Source organism: Physcomitrium patens, chromosome 3, assembly GCF_059467195.1.
Source record: "Physcomitrium patens ecotype Gransden chromosome 3, ASM5946719v1, whole genome shotgun sequence".
NCBI classification, from domain to species: Eukaryota; Viridiplantae; Streptophyta; class Bryopsida; order Funariales; family Funariaceae; genus Physcomitrium; species Physcomitrium patens.
The window spans coordinates 24,887,056-24,904,661 of record NC_143412.1 but is presented as its reverse complement, the minus strand read 5'-3'; positions in this window follow the sequence as shown (position 1 = coordinate 24,904,661).

Genomic DNA, 17,606 nt, shown 5'->3' with positions numbered 1-17,606 from the left:
TTTTTAGAAGATTTGATAGATTCTACTCTATATACTTCTACTCTAAAAGTCAACTTATTCAAATTTGAAATAATAGATATATTAAAGTTCTAAATTTTTCAACACTTAATAAATGTAATGAGTATATAAATAAAGATTTATATTTTAAAAAAAATACTTTTATTATTAATCTAGAAGATTTTAGTTTTATTTTAATAAAATCTTGAAAGTTTTTAATAATTATTATAATTAAAAAATATAGTTTTTGAAAGAATCTTAAATAAAGCCATTTATTAAAATTTTATATTAAAAAAAGATATATTTAAGTTTTTTTTTAAACTAATTTAAGGAATTATTATAGTAAAAATATAAAATCGTTTATTTTTTAAAATTAGTTTTTGATGTTTTTTATATTTTTTAATTTTTTTAATAATAATAAGTTTAAATATATAGATTTAGTTTTTCGTCATTTACTTAAATTAATATTTGTTAGTAGTTTTATATTTAAATTAACTAAAATAGTGTATCAACTATTTATTAAAAAAATAATAATAAATAGTATATCAACTATTTATTAAAAACTTTTTTTATTTATTGCTCACATCTTCACATTATTTTAGCCAATCTCCAACATATTTCCAATCAATATGGATGTCAAACCTAGTCATTGGATTAATGGAATTAGGTTGGCTTATATGTCAAAAATGGAGGGGTGGTTGACAATGGGTTGGCTACCTTACTAATGGACTATCTTCACCTAGGCTCTTTACAATGCCACAATAGAAGAATTGTATATAAGTTTGTAGGATTCTATAAATGTGAAGTTCATTTATTTGCAAGAAGATATTAACTTCCATTCATTTATTTTTGTTGCAACTTAGTTTTACAACCCACCACATATCAAAATTAAATTGGCCTATGATTGGAATTAGGTTGGCTTATATGTCAAAAATAGATAAATAAGAATCTTCTACTAAAAATTTAATTAAATTCCATTTTTGGACCAAATTGTATAAAAACAATTAGAATCCTCCTCATTTCTATTTCCCTACATGCAAGTATTTTTATTTTATTTTTACACTTACTGCAAATATACTAAAATGCTTAAGTTATTGGAAATGGATTGTCTACCTTACTACTCTTCCCATTTGAAGAATCATATTTGCCAAATAGCTTGGTTTCTAACAAAATATCTGATTTTGACTTAAAAGCTTATTTCTATGTCAAAATACTCGGCCACTAATTGCTAAGACCCAAAGGTTCACCAAAGTTTGGTCACGCCTTTGACTTAAGCTTTGAACAGTTTATTCCCAGAAGTCAGTGGCTGAGGAATGGTTCGGCTGACAACTTGAGACCACTACTTTGACCATTTCTTATCTCCTGAGACTGATCTTCACGAAGAGGTAACGACGCTGCAACATGATGGCATATGGTTATCGAAAGTTGAGAAACCCAAGTCAACCAACTGCTGACACAGAGTTTCGTGTGCCGATGATGCAGGGGATGAAGAGAAGAAACGATAACAAGGATCAACAACTGGGCAACATGTGGGACGTTGTAGCGTCGTTGGCACACGCTCTCACTGATGCACGAAACCAGTTGGTGGGCCTCATACACTACCAGAGGAAAAAAAACTCAAATGCATTTAGACAGGTTCATGGGAAGGAAAGTGGCATATCTCGTAGCAGTGAGGTGAGAGAATGCATCCCCCGCACCACCAACAGTATATTACGCTTTAGGGGAGGCGGTAATTGTGGCCCATACTACCAAAGTTTCACATCAAGCAACCGGAGAGCAATCGAGCAACATTGCCAGAATGAGCCGAACCATGTTACATTCGAGAACGAGTCGAAGTTCAAAGCTCTCATGCCCAGCCAAGGCAAGCCTGGAGCCAACAAAGAGATCCAAGCCGGGTTAAACGCAAACCCCACGCTCAATTGCTTGCGAATCAACAACAGCAGTAACAAAGGTGGCAATCCTGTGAGCATTAACTTACACCCGAAGCCATGTCCAAGCCCACCTCAGCTCGTCTGCTTCAAGGATGTCAACTGCAGGCCCCCTTCCCCCGATCGCAAGAGGCACTGCAAAGGCACCCAGTATGCGGCGTTGCTGAGGGAGGAAGCTTTCCGGATTCGAGAGCGCAGACTCGCGGAGGAGTATGTACCAAGTTCCAAACCGAAGTGGACACGCTGTTAACAACAGGATTAGCAGTGGCAGTTGTATAACATGGTTCCTTAGAAAGTACACTCGAATTTCGAAAGGATACGACGTGTCCTTGTCGTTATATTTTTCATGAAAGACTGTGATAGCATTGTAATTGACACTCTTTGGGTTCTTGAGAGCAGTGATATAGTATCCCGAAATCAACCATTGAAGAAGCAGCTACAAACTGGCTGCAGCATGCAAAAAGGTATGTGGCTTGAAACTTCAACATTGAGTCCCTTAACTTTATCACAGTAAGTCAGAATTGTGCAGAGAATGTGTCAAGTACCAGGGACCTAAAAATATGCAATATCCACGTCAGGAGATATTAGAATTCACCAAACACTTCCACTACTGCAGAATGTAAGCCTCAATACAGCTTCGGATCATGTCTGTGGTCTGATCTACGAAAGGCTCCCATGACACTTTGTCATCAAAAATTGCATCCCGTCCTTCATTCAATGCAGACACAAGCAATGAAGTCGTTGCTTCATTGGGGCACTGATATACCCACATATTGGATTCAACGCTCTAATGCAGTGACGACTGTATTTATCATCAATTTTTCGAAAACGAAACCTTTTCCAAATCATCAGACTTTCTTGCTGGAATCTCGCAAGACTCCTTGCATTGCTTCAACCTGCAATCAACAATGCTGTTCCAGCATTGTGTGTGCACGTCCTAGTTTCTTGAGTTTAAATCTGGCAATGCCGATGTTCATGGACACCAAATTGAGGGTGAACATTCGTATGAGACTGTGGACTGGATTGAGTAGTGCTGCTGAGGAACGATCCACAAACGATTTCTCGGGACGGGGGACGGGGTGGGGACAGGGGACTGGCAATGAGAACGGGGATGTATTAAAAACCTGGGTCTATTTAACATTCCCCTTAAAATAATCTTACAACGATATTTTTAGATTAAATCAAAAAATATTTTTATTTCTTAACAGTTCCAACTTAATATTGACAATTAATTTTTTGCCACTATTGTGGTTGAAGTAATTTACTTTTAATATCTTCAGAAAAATCTCAATTAAAGAAATATTGGCATATTTCATAATTTGTTTAATGTCTTTTTAATAGATAAGTCTTTAAAAAGATATTGTAATAAAATATTTAAATTGTATATGGTGTTTAGTGAAAAAAAAATTAAATTAAATCAAATCAAATTACCAATAAATCTAAATCAAAAAATGTCTACTAATTGATTTTTTTTTAAAAGTGATTAGACAATCATCTTTAATAATTTTAGACCAAATTCCAAAAATGTAGTTATTATATTACAAGAATCTACACAACATTGTTGAGACAAAAATCACATATATGTTTTTTGATTAACACAAGATTATGATCATATCAATCACAATATGTTTGTAAATTAAGATTTGGGTGAGGATGTACCTCTACAATGTGTGTTGGAATTGGGTACCCAAGAGTGCTTTAGAATCAAAGCCATCACAAGGCAATACAAGAAAAACCCCAAACCTCTTCTTTTAAGAAGAATCTTGGGTTTATTTTTGTTGTTGTCTATTAAGTCTACAAAAAAAATTATTCTAAAATTTAAAAAGCAATCAGAAAATTTGAATACCATAAATAAGTATAGAATTATACAACTTGATATACCAATTATAAAATATTTGTTTTAAAGACTAGTAAATTATTTAATCAGCAAATAAGAGGCCTAGATGAAAAGTCACCTTGATAAAATCATATTGGAAGAAAAAAGTCATATCTTTAGAAATTACCATATATATATATATATATATATATATATATATTTCTTTAATTATATTGCCATAAAGAAAAGAAATCTTAAAGTCCAATTGATCTACTTTAAGATTGTATCGAATAGCTAAAGCAAGTATTAGCCAAAGCATGATGTGATTAAATCACATCTCTTTACACCATTACTCTTTTTTGTCGTTACATTACTTCTCTTTACACCATTTTCATTTTATGCTTCTTCTATTATATCTCTCTACAGCGCCTTCTGTACTATATTTTTATTTTATTTTTGTTTTGTTTTGTTCGTTTGTGGTATATGTTTTTTTGGAGTGTGGTAAATGATTCCATGGTGAATAATAAACAAATCGACGTCCAGCAGGGCTGGTGGTTGGCAAGGAACCCAGTAGATACGTTGAAGCGCGGCACAACTATTGCGCAATTCCAACAAAAGATCCGAAGTCAGCAGGAGGAAAACTTCACCCAGTGACTACCGATTACTACCGTTTCATGTTCGTGATTGCCAGAGTTCTTAACTTCAACCCAATTACGACCCCTCCTGTACCGCGCAAGTTTCCGCAGGACACATCACACACTTTGCATATCAATTGCCTCGTATCAAGAATCAGTTCGCCGAATCGGAAGGCATAGAGATCGGCATGGTCGTCGGTCATTGAAGCATGGGCACAACTGAAGTGATGTTGTTTTATAGTGAGTGAACTGGAGGTGATATTGGTTAGAGCTGTAGCTTAGAATACTTCTGGAGTGTGATGCGAGTTCTTCGAAGTGGCACAAAAGATCAGAAGGGGGTCTGTACCGACAGCAATTTTTGCCCATTATCCGATCATATAGGATAGGTTGGTCGTGTACTATGTTTACACACTCTTATTGTGTTTGGCTGTAGAGGAAAGGTCAAGATTGAGTTTAATTTATAGACGATTCGCTTCTACTTGAGCTTCGATCACGCTGATTTACGAGGTAGAGATATGTCGAATGAAGGTCCTGGAGGAGTTGTCTTTGCTGGTACATCCATCATGAGAATAATTACTGACGAATGATGAAATGCTGAATCAATAGTTGAATCTATGTTTTCATTTTCAGCCAGGTTGGTTTGCTTCAGCGGATATGCAGTTGCCATCTTGGATGTCTAATGCAGGATGGGTTGCATATCTTGACGCACTGGAGCATATGGTTGTTGCAGCAAATTTCACAGATGCAAGTTTATGTGGATCTCAGATTAATGGTTCAGTCACTTCCTTCTTTAGCATATAATTTCCAAATTGAATTTTTCATCAATTACACAACTTGCAGCAGTAGGTAATGGCGGCATTGAACAATTTAATCAGTTTAGTACACATGATAAAGTCTCAAAAACGTTGTGTGGCTTGAGTTACAGGGGCAGACATTACAGTAGCTGATTTCACAAATGCTCTTGCGGACAGTTATCAACTTTACTCGAGGTTTGGCAATCCAACCCATGGTATGCAGCAACTGTGCTAAAGCACATCTAGCTCCAATCTTTTAACTGTAAAAATCATCAGCGTATCTCTTTAACATGTCCAGGTGTTACAAAAGAAAATTGCTCACTCACACTGAAAAAAATAACAAAGAGAAATCGGTTGTACACCAACTCTATATGTATGTGGTTCACTTCTTTAGGAGCTACATCCATGAGAGAAATCTCTAGCTCACAGCTTTATTGATGCCACACCTAGGGTACAATATGCTCCCTCCAAACTCACTCTTGTACTGCAAAGTCTACCCAATCCACAATTCCAAGTCCACTTAGGATTATATCCCATTGGGCCACTCGAATCAAAAATCTTAAACATGATTCTATATATTGGAATTCATATTTCTATATAATAGGTGATTCATATTACAGGATGTACCTTGCACCCCAGCTAAAGAGACTTCCACCTCCATAAACTCTAAATCCCAAATTGCTATATATACACCCATTCCAAGGCAAAGAAGAGAGGATGGAGATATGGAATCCACATCAGGGTAAGGAGAGGAAGGAGGTCTAAGACTTGCACTAGCATAACATTTGGTAAAAATGTAAATTAAATCATTGATTATGTATTTTTACAATTGTTTTTCATTGGATTAGACTTATAAATATATAAAAATATCTTGATAAAGTGACAAGTCTATTTTTTCCAATAAATTCATTATATATTTGTATAGTATATTAAAATAAATATCTTTTAAAGCCAGCATGACATATTCATTCATTACATTATTGATTTTTATTGCAATTGTGTTTTTATCGTCGTTCTTTTTTTCTTCTAACAATTATATTTCACAACTATATAAAATAATAATCAAATAAATTTATATTATATAAAAATAAATAAATAAATTTCATAAAAAAATACAACAAAGATATTTTTCCTATTAAATTTAATGTGGAATGTAATAGTTTTATATTTAATAGATTTTTTTTTGAAATTTAATTCAAAAAAATAGTTATACAAAATGCATTATGAAAATTTCATCAAAGTACACAAAAATTTAATATTTCAACAATATTTGTATAAACTTAAGTATAAATTTGCTCTATGTACCTAAATGCAAAATAATCCAATATAAAGATTGTGCCAATTAGAACCAATACCTCATATGCATTTAATTTTATGCGATGGTAAAATGACTATTCAAATTAAGATTGGTCTAAGCTTATTATCAAAGTCTAATATAAATAAGTAGATTTAAACATTTACACCTAAGAAACTTTTACATAAACATTATAGTGTATCAAAACAACAATACCTTTCAAAAACTAAATGTCCAACTATCTTACACTATAAGCTGTAGGCCCATAATCTATTAAAAAAATACAAGAAGCAATAAAGAAAAAAAATTATATTTATTAAATAAATAAAATAAAAGATATATTTTTTCTTATTTAAGTTAGTTATTTATCCACCATGTAATAATTTTGTAAGTACTTTATAACCACTATGTAACATCAAGATGGTCTTTATTATAATTTAGACTAGAAATTTTATTTCTTTCTAATCATTCTACACTTTACAAGCTTTTGACCAAATCATGTGTTTTTTAACATAAAAAATAATGTTTTATATCATATTATAGATCTAATTATGATTACTTAATTTATAAGATAAATTTTATGCTACTATATAATGTTCGTAACTAATTATTTATAAAATATTAAATAATTCATAATTTATTTATTACTTCTTAAATACATAAATAAAACAACATTATAAGTCATCATGATTTTTTTAATTTAATCTTACACTTGTATCAATATGTAATTATTAGATAATAATCAAAATGTCACAGAGTTTAAAAAATAATTCTAATTACATATTAATACTCACATAACATAAACTGTTACAATGTTCTTAAACTTTACACAATTAAAATCTAATATTTTATTCACTCCAAAGTTTATTTTTTTCTTTTATTGAACATTTTACTTGATAAATGTTTTTCCAAGGTGAGTTTTCCTATCTTCTAAGAAATCATTAAAAAAATTCTTAATATTAATAAATTTTAAGAAATTAAAAATTCATAAAAAAATTATAAATAATTTCCATATCTTTAAAAACGATTCTTAAGAAGTTAATAAATAGGGATTAAAGTATTTAAATTTAAAGAATTTATCGTAAATTTTTAATCTTTTGATTTTTTGAATCAATAAATTTAGTTTCTTTAAAGTTTTTTATTAATATTAATTAGTAAAATAGATTAATTTAAAATATAATTTAAAACTATAAGTTAAAACCTTAAATTAAAAAAATTATTTATGTTTAAAATTAATATAAAAATGATAGTTTATTAAAAAAAATACATTATTTTAAAACTTTTTATATCCTTCTAGATTTTCTTTAAAATTTTAAGTAAATACCTACAAGCCCTTTATATGTGACTTAGAACTAAAGTTTTGGTAAAAGATTTTTTTAAGCATCTTGGTCCAAAAACTTCATTACCAAGTTTTTTTAAAAAACTTGGTGGCAAGACATTACAGATGTTGGCCAAGATTTATTAGCCTAGCAAGACGTATATACTTAACTGAGATTGAAACCATCGTAAAAAAAAAAAAAAAACTTCTCTTTAATCTTGTTTTTGTTGAGGTTTTTAATTGGTTTGTGCCATAGCAAAAACCAGTTGGAGTGCTCCAGAAGGAAACTTCAATCTTCTTTCTAATTGCATTGTTGAATACGAGCATGGCAATCAAAACGAAGAATCACATTGCAAAGATTGCCATGTAGGTTGCTGTTTGGTAAAGTAACCAAATTGGAGATCACATCTTTTGAAAAGCTTCGAAAAAAAAATGAGGTTGCGATGAGGCAATGTGATATTCCTGGCGAAGAACATGAGGACCAGGAAATGGATCAGGGACTAAATCAAACATTGCTTGAATCCTTCCCTTGGGTCGTTTTTTAAACCTTTACTTCCTCATCAACCCACATGTGCAATCTGAATAAGAAAGCCTTGAGACTTACTTACCAGCGCTACAAAGGTTCAAAGATGCAGTAGACCCGGTTGAAAAAAACATCATTGTGTGGATCTCCGGCACTAATTCCCGAACCTGAACTGGAATGGAATGTTTCTAGAATTGTGCAGTGTGGCTGTGCGTCCCCCTACTCGAGCTCACCAGACCCAACCCTCTTAAGGATGTTGCCTAGTTTCGCTTGTTCAGCATGCACAATATCAGCTTCACTAGCCTGTTTCCGATGGACCTGAGGAGCTGTGCCATCCTGCAGGTGGTCTTCCTGGGTCCAATCCATTATCAGGTCTTAATCCGGATTTCACTGGCTTCTAGCCACGGTTGAACTAATTCAGTGTGAGGTTTAGTAGTTTAATGTATGACACCCCTGCCTCCGTTTTCGTATTCCGTGATTTGCACCCCCTGGACTTGCGGAGCGATCCTTTCACAGATGAGATCGCAACCGTGTGATTCAACAATCTAGTGAGTTCCACTCTTGCCATCAACGAACCCGAGGATCCTGTGCCGACTTCGCCCCAGAAGTCATTGATCATTAGTTATCTCAGCTATGACGAGCTATGCGGCCAGCCGACGTCAACACGTTCCCCCTTCGCTACACCCCGACACCGCCCCTACCACGGAGGTTCCTACACTAGTTGAGGATCCTCTTTCAGGTTTATCACATGGAAACCCATCAATGTCAACGCAGAAGCAAAGCTAGTTCAAGCTTGGTGTTGGAGGGATTGCGAGTATAGCAATGTGCTGCCTCCCGGCTCTAATCATCCTTTGCTACTTTACGGCGTGGGGATGGCAACCCACACAAAACGCAGGTTGAAAGACAAGTGTCGCATTACGCGATCACCACTTCCAGCGAGTCCGCCAGTCGTGGCAAGCTTGTATTTGGAGAACAAGGCAAACGGAAGAAACTTGGCTTGGACCGGCTACTGCAAGCGTCGGCCAAGGTGCTTCGCAAGGGAAGCACAGGGACTGTGAGCAGAGCTAATCAGCAGGGAAACCGTGTCGTAATTGTGAATATTACGGCTTAACAATATTGCTGCTAATCAAACCAAATCGGCTTAATGGCGATGGCGTTGGCTTCCATTAGAGTTGTCAACGTCTTAATCGATGAGAAGGCCTTGGAGTTGAATGCGTACGAAGGGATGCTTATAATAGAATTCTTTTTATATATATATATATATATATATATATAAAACATAAAACTAAGCTGATATATTTGATATCACTTTTTTGAGATTGGTGCACAAAAAAAATTGTATGTCAATGTGCAAATTGATTTCTATATATGCACAAAATATAATTTTACATACAGAATTCTCATTCTATTTTGTGATAGCAATAAATATATATATATATATATATATATATATAGCTATATATGAAAATATTTCTATTGGTTTTTTATTGGTCCAAATATAAAATATAATTGTGAGATTTTAAATATATCCTAAATAATTATAAGCTATTAATATTTTGATTACAATAATATCAATTATATTTAATCATTAAGCCATGTTTTTTTTATAATCTCAATTTCAATTATTGAGTTGATTAATCATTTATCTTGGATAAAGATTCTTTTCTTTTCTATTCTAGCAATTCTTGTATCTCTTACTAAAAATAATATACTAATTTATTACTTGTGATTTAATTTTTTATGTTATATGGTTATTTAAAAAAATAAATCAAATATATACATAGATCTTATTTATTATATGAATAGTTATTTTTTAAGGAAAATATAATTGTAGTATTTTTAAAAACAAGAAAATAAATTTAAACAAAATTCAAAAGATATTATATTCATGTATTATTAAAGCAAAAAAAAGTAAGAAGAAAAGATATAGTAATGATATAGAAAAGAATTAAAAGACCTTGTTAGTAACTACAATGCAATAAAAAGATAGTAAAGAGACTTGAACCAAGGCTAGAATACAAAAGAATATACATTGACAAGATTAAAAATGGCCTTATTATTGTCTTTAGATATACTAGTTACTGACAAGGCCTTATATAAGCTTTTTAAGAACCACAAGATTTTTGGCCCAAATACCAAGTTATAGGTTGCTTTTGATGTAGCTTTCTAAAAGTACAAAACATAGAGTATATTATTCAATAGCCACATGGCATATCTATAGGAATTCAAAGATATAATTTATAATTAAGAAATTTCCTCAAATTTCTTTTAAATAATATTATTTATCTAACATATTTTATTTATTTCTAGTTATTTCTATTTATAAAAGATATATAGACATTTATTACATTACTTCACTTTTTAGATATAAGTTCTACAAAGAGTAGTCAAGTTATATCATTAGTTGATGAAGTATAAGATCCATTGTTGTATTTTTACATGAATAGTATGTAAAAATATGAATAAAGCCCAAAATATGTAGAAGGGATTAATTAAAATATTATAAAATATTTGTTTTTAGAAATCACAAATAAAAAATTAAATGAACTAAAATGTTATATTGTTTCATTTTTTTATAATTAAAATGGACTTCTATTTATTTTTTAAGACCTTAAATAAAGCAAGACATAGTAGAACAAACATGAAACTAAAACACTTATATTTAGAATAAATATATGAGTATTTTTTTCCTAAAATTACTATTAAAATTTATTAATAGAATTTGATGAAATTTACTTAGAGGTAAATAAAAATTCCTTTGGATATTTTTAGATTAGATAGAATTGTTTTTGGTTTTTTCTTTAAAATATTTGGATAAAATTCTTTTAGAGTTTGATTGAATTTTTTTCAAATTATCTTTAGATTTTCTCAGAATTTTTTGGGGGTTTGATAGATTTTATTTAGGTTATATATATATGATTAATTTAAAATTTAATAAATTTAGTTAAAAATTCAGCAAGAATTTATCTAGGATTCTTAAAGATTTTTTTAGAAATTATGTAAAGATAGTTTAAGATTTGCTTAAAATTTGATTAGATTTATCTAAGATTTATTTTTAAATTATTAAGATTTAACTAGATTTTTGGAATTTATTTATGATTTATTTAGAACTTTTAGACTTTAGATAACTTTCTTTGTCAAGTTCATGTTTGATATATTTTTGAGCTATAATTTATATATTTTATATAATTGTCACATATTGTGGCATCAAGGGCCAAACCACAAGACAATAATGTGTTTAGTAGATTAATCTATTTTTAATAATTTTTCTTCAGCTTTAAGAATTTTCATCCATTAAATATTTTTTCATCTATTAGAACTTTCATCCAACTTAGGATTGAAAGAGTATAGTAGAAAAAACCTTTTGACTTGACATTTTTATTAAGCCAAGTCTAATGAGTGTTATAAGAGGAAAGACTTTTTATAAAATTTTCTTGAATATGGTAGATTATCATTTACTAAAATTTGGTTTCTTCCTACACTTATATTCTTAGATTCTCTTTTTGTTGAATAAGCGATAGCTTGATTAATAGTGTTGTAGATATCTACATTTTTTCTTGAGGATGTATTTATTATATTTTTTATTGTCATACTAGATGTTGGTTTATGGCATTCAATATGTTGTATATAAAGATCTTTATTTATACAATATATTGCAACATTGTCAAAAGATGTTAGCAATAAACCTTCATATTTATTTTCAAATAAGATGGTTAATAGGTTCCTTTATCCATCGATAATATATCATACAAGGTAAGAAGTCTACCTTATTATTTAATCAATTTTAAGGCATTTATAACTATCATTAAATAATATCTTTTACATATTATTGATTATAGTATCCACCTCTAATAGTATCATTAAGTATCAATTATTTCTTCAAAAATTATAGTACCATACATATTATGTCATACCATCTATTTGAAAAAAGACATGTCTCTAAAAAGAATCCTCATCTCAAATTTTGATGCAAAGAAGGTTGAGACAATATAAGTGATTTATTTGGAAATTCTCCAAATGTTTTTTTTTAAATGATTTAATGGCTATTGATTATTTTATTTTTTAAAAAAAATGTACAAGCTGATTCTTAAATTTTTCTTTTATGTATTTATACTATTATATTATCATTACTTGGTTCTTAATTTTAATAGGTATCATTGATAAAAACCAATAATAAACTTTGATGTAGTTACAAAATTCTTTCAAATACATTTATTAATATTATAACTCTATAAATATATAAGATATTTCAATTAATTTTAGCACTACCTTAAATCTAATACCTTTTCAACTTCAAACTCTTGTTTTTAATCTTTTTGAATAGAAGGTGGTGGCAATTTCTTTCTTTTTGATAGATTATAATATAATGCTTGAAAAAAAATACATAGAATATCAAGTGAATTTTTATTGATTGTAATGCTTGTAATTGATATGCAACCAAATTAATCTATTTTAGATAATAAATGAACCAAATATTTGATTATCAAGTATCTCACAAGATTGTTGGGCTTGAGATGAAGACAAAATAATTATATCCTATCACCAACTTTAGATACCAATTTTTTTAAAAAAACATATTCGTGTTAGTTTTTTATAATTCTTAAGCATCATTTAATTATATTGTCATTTTTATGTGAAGTTCTATTATTTAATTTTTAAATTCCATATCTTCTAGAATTTTGACTTTAAAAAAATCAAAAGTAACAAATTATAAATAAAAATCTTAATTAGAAAAAAATAGAATTCATTAAGTAAAAGAACATAATTTATTATTATATAATATTTTTACAAATAACAAGAAAATTATCTAGTTGTCTTTATGATAATTGATAATGCATTGCAAACATTATTCCAATATTTAATAGATAGATGTTAAAGAAGTATATAGCATTAATAACACAAAATCTTTAATTAAGAACATGTATCATAAGATTAAATAAATTATTTGATATCTTTTAACATTTGAAACTACCAAAAATCTTTTAAGTTATGCTCTTAATTTTTTCTATATTCAAATTGTTTTGTTTATAAAAGTTAATGTTGTATTTGTAGTACACATAATTATGCTGGACTTTCTAAAATATATAAAAATATTTAAAATAAAATAAAATAAAAATACATGAAATTAAAATTGTTAATGTCATTATAAAGATTAATTACAAGTTCATTTTGTAAGTAGAGTGATAAATCAATAGAAATATGTTTATGAATATCTAAGAATTGTTTTATAAATTTAAGAAGCATTAGCCATTACATACCATTTTTAGAGTTGTTTAATCTATAATATTTTTTTATTTTAGAGTTGTTTGAATTTTCTTAGAATCTATTTGAAAACTACCATAGGATGTTCTAAACATTTCCTTGGATTCTGAAAAATATACATTTTTCTATTTTGGCATATAATCTTGCATCTCTAATTTTTTTTAGTTAATTCAAATATGTATATTTTTCTTTTATATTCTTAAAATAGATAAAAATTATATAAATAATAAAAAATATTTATTTAAAAATTCAAAAAATAAATTCTTTGTTAAATGTTAGAAAGTTATTAGAGCATTAGTAAGCCCAAAAGTCATGAAATTATATTTAAAATGATCATACATGGTTTATTTTTTTTTTATTTTTTATTTTTTATTTTTATAGATACCAAATTCGAGGCTCTTTGTAGATCTATTTTATTATAGATCTTAATTTCATTCAATTGATCATAAAGCTCCAAAATCAAATTCAAAGGATAATAATTTGTAATGGTTAATTAATTGAGTCCACAATGGTTTATATATATATATATATATATATATAAGAATTTATTTTTTCTTTAGAAAGAAAATTGATAGACTTACAAGAGATTTTGAATTTTGAAAAAAAAAATTTGCAAGATTTTTGCCAATGTATTTATTTAAAACATTATAGTCATTCTACAATAACTTATAAATTGGTCCAAAAGGTGACTAAGCTTGTTCTTGAAGTTCAATTGCATAATTTTAAGTTCAATATTTTGGAAAAATATTAAAAAAATTCTTCTCAAATACATAATCATATTCTTTAAAATGGTTTAAGATTTTATTTAAATTTATTCTTCAATAAATACTTGGTGTTGTATAAATGACAAATATATCATCTATTTATAGCTTGCAGTCGTTTTTTTTAACTTCTAAAGATATAAATTTTATTTTTCTTAAAATAAGATATATTTTATTTTATATTTTAAAAATAAGTAAAGAAGATTTTAAGACTATAAGATACCCATGTCATCTTTTAATTATATGTTTTCAACCTCAATAATCATAAAATAATAAGATTGATTAAAGAATTAAAATATTAATTATTACTAGACTTTTTTAACCTTTTATAATTTTTTTTATTAGTATAAATTTGTAGGTGACATCATTAAAGATAAAATTTATTTATTAATTATTTTTTATGTATATTTTTGATTTTTTTACTAATAATATTTTATAATACTTAATAAAATATTTAGCAAAAAATTAAGAAAGTGCACCAAAATCTAATAAATTAAAGATAGAAAAATGAGGTTTTTTTTTTTAGATTCCAAATAGTTTTGTACTAAAAAAATAGAGGATTAAAAAGATAATTAAAGGTCATCATAAAATGATATGGTAGAAGAATTCAATCCCAAGGTCGTCAATTTTCTTAGGAAAACTTATTTTCCAATACAAGTATATTTTTTTAAGAATTAATCTTCATGACATGTTATTTTTCTGTTTTTTAGGATATTATTGAGCACTACATTTTGATTCTTAATGATATAGGTCTAAGGAAATTAAAAAATTTATTATTAATTTACATGTATTTTAAATTTTATTGTATAACTTAATTAATAGAAGTATTTCTAATAGTAATACAAAAGTGTTGATGTGTTAACATACAACTTTTTGATTAAATTGCATCAAATTAATTATTGTATTTAATAGAAAAATCAATAGCTTGATTCAAAGTTTTAAAATCAAGAAAGTTAAAAATATAAAAATAAAAAAAAATCTTCACAACAAGTTCAAACTTAAAATTTAAATTGATTTAAGAGTGTAGTATTATTCTATTTGATATCAATTTCTATTTGTTAAAATAGTAATGCATAGATTAACTCAAATTGATTTTTTTTTCTATAAAATTTAGATTTTATTAATTAAAATATAAGTTACATCATATTTTCTATATTTAGATTAAAGTTTTACAAAAAATACATCTAAATTATTCAATATATCATCTTATTATTCTAAAAATGATAAGAATTGAGAAAGAACAGATCCACTAAATATTATTCTATTAGATTGAACTTAAGATACTTTGATAAGATAACTTAGAAGTTTGAGTTGAATAAAAAATTATTATTAGTTGATAAATCCTCAAAACTAATTTCAAGTAGCATCAAACTTCTTTATAATGACAACTTTTGATTTTCTACCTAGTAATTTAGATGAATTACTTGAAGTGGTCGAATTATTGAAAAAAATCTGTTTATTTTTATGTTTTAAAGATTAAATACTCTTTGGAGTTGGTTGATGTGATAGGTAAATTTCATATGTAGAAAGCATCAAATCTCTCATTTGTTCTTACTTTTCTAATATAAAATTTTTTATTTTCTTTAAATTTGTCTTATTTAAAACGACTTTAAAATTATTATATAAAATTATTAATAGTAAAAAAAATATCTGTTTAGAAGAAGATAATTTGTAAGTTCTAAAATATTTTATTGCTTTTAAGAGAAGATGAAATCTATTCTTTATTTTAAAAAATCAAAAACTATTAGTAGAAGTATTAATTTTATCGAATTATCAAAGATATGAATCTAAACAAAACTCAAAAGATATTATACACATATATCATTAATAAGAGAAGGAAGAAAGGAAATAAAGAACTAAAACAATTATATTCCAATAAAAAGATGCTAAAGAGACTTGAACAAGGGCTAGAATACATATAATAATAATAATAATAATACATTGACAAGTCTAAAGATGGCATCACTCTTGTTTTTTGATATACTAGCTATTAAGAAGGCTTTATGGAAGCCTCCTAAAGACCATGTGATTTGTGGCTCAAACATCAAGTTGTAGGTTGCTTTTATTGTAGTACTGTAAAGATATAAAATATAGAGTACAAATTTCAATAGTCATTTGGTATATCTATTAGAATTTAAATATTTAATTTATCTCTAAGAAACTTTATTAAAGTTTCTTGAGAAAGATATTATCTACATAATATACTATATTTACTTCTACATATATGCATTTATTTAAATAATATTAGCATTGATTCCATATAATACAATCATTTTGATTATTTATACAATAATAGATAAAATATTTATTTTTGAAACTTAAAGGACTATAAAAACATGTAAAATAAGTTTTTTTTGAATATATATTTTATACTATTGTAACAAAGATTTTAGAATTTATTTTATTTTCTAATTTTAATATTCATATATAATATTTTGATATGTATTCATAATATATATTTTGCAATAATTAATGGTTTGAAGAATACATAAATATCTAAAATCTCACACTTTCATCTTTAAAACAAATCTTGAAACATATTATTGAGAATTAGTTTTTTTTTTTTTTTTTTTTTTTTTTTTGTATGTAAGTGGTCTTTTTTTACCATTTACATTATAAATTAGGAATTATATCACACAAGAGAATTTGATTCATATGATAAGTCTTTCTCAGAAGACTTGCTCTTACAAGGTTTATGGTGTTTACAATGTATTATAAACATATTTATAATATGTTTGTTATGTTAATTATGATGTCTCTCTTGCTTTGTCTCTAATCTTACTTGCACTTGGAAGGTAATATTTAGACTCTATTTCTCCAATACCATTGCAATGCACCTCCTATAGACAAGACTTTAAATCTAGTTAAGTGAAGACAATCTAGCATAAAGACAAGAAATTACAAGTGAGGCTAGGAAAGATAAGGTTTTGTTTATTTTCTTTGCTCTTGCTCCAAAAACTAACTAATGTTTAAATTTTGATAAATATCATGATTTGACTCAAAAACCTATATATTATATTCAAAGTTGTCACTAAATTATTATAAAATATTTCAAATTTTTATCTAATATTTATCTATTTTTAGATTCTATAATATCTTTTTTTATCTCTATTTAATTTTATCTATTTAGAAATAAAAAAAATATTTTATAGTTTTGTAAGATCTTTAGTTTGGTGTCTATTCAAATAAATTTAGAACATCCTTGAAAACTTTCTTAATTATATTAATTTTTTATTGCTTGACTTATTTTCAAAATTTATAATATATTTTTTATCCAA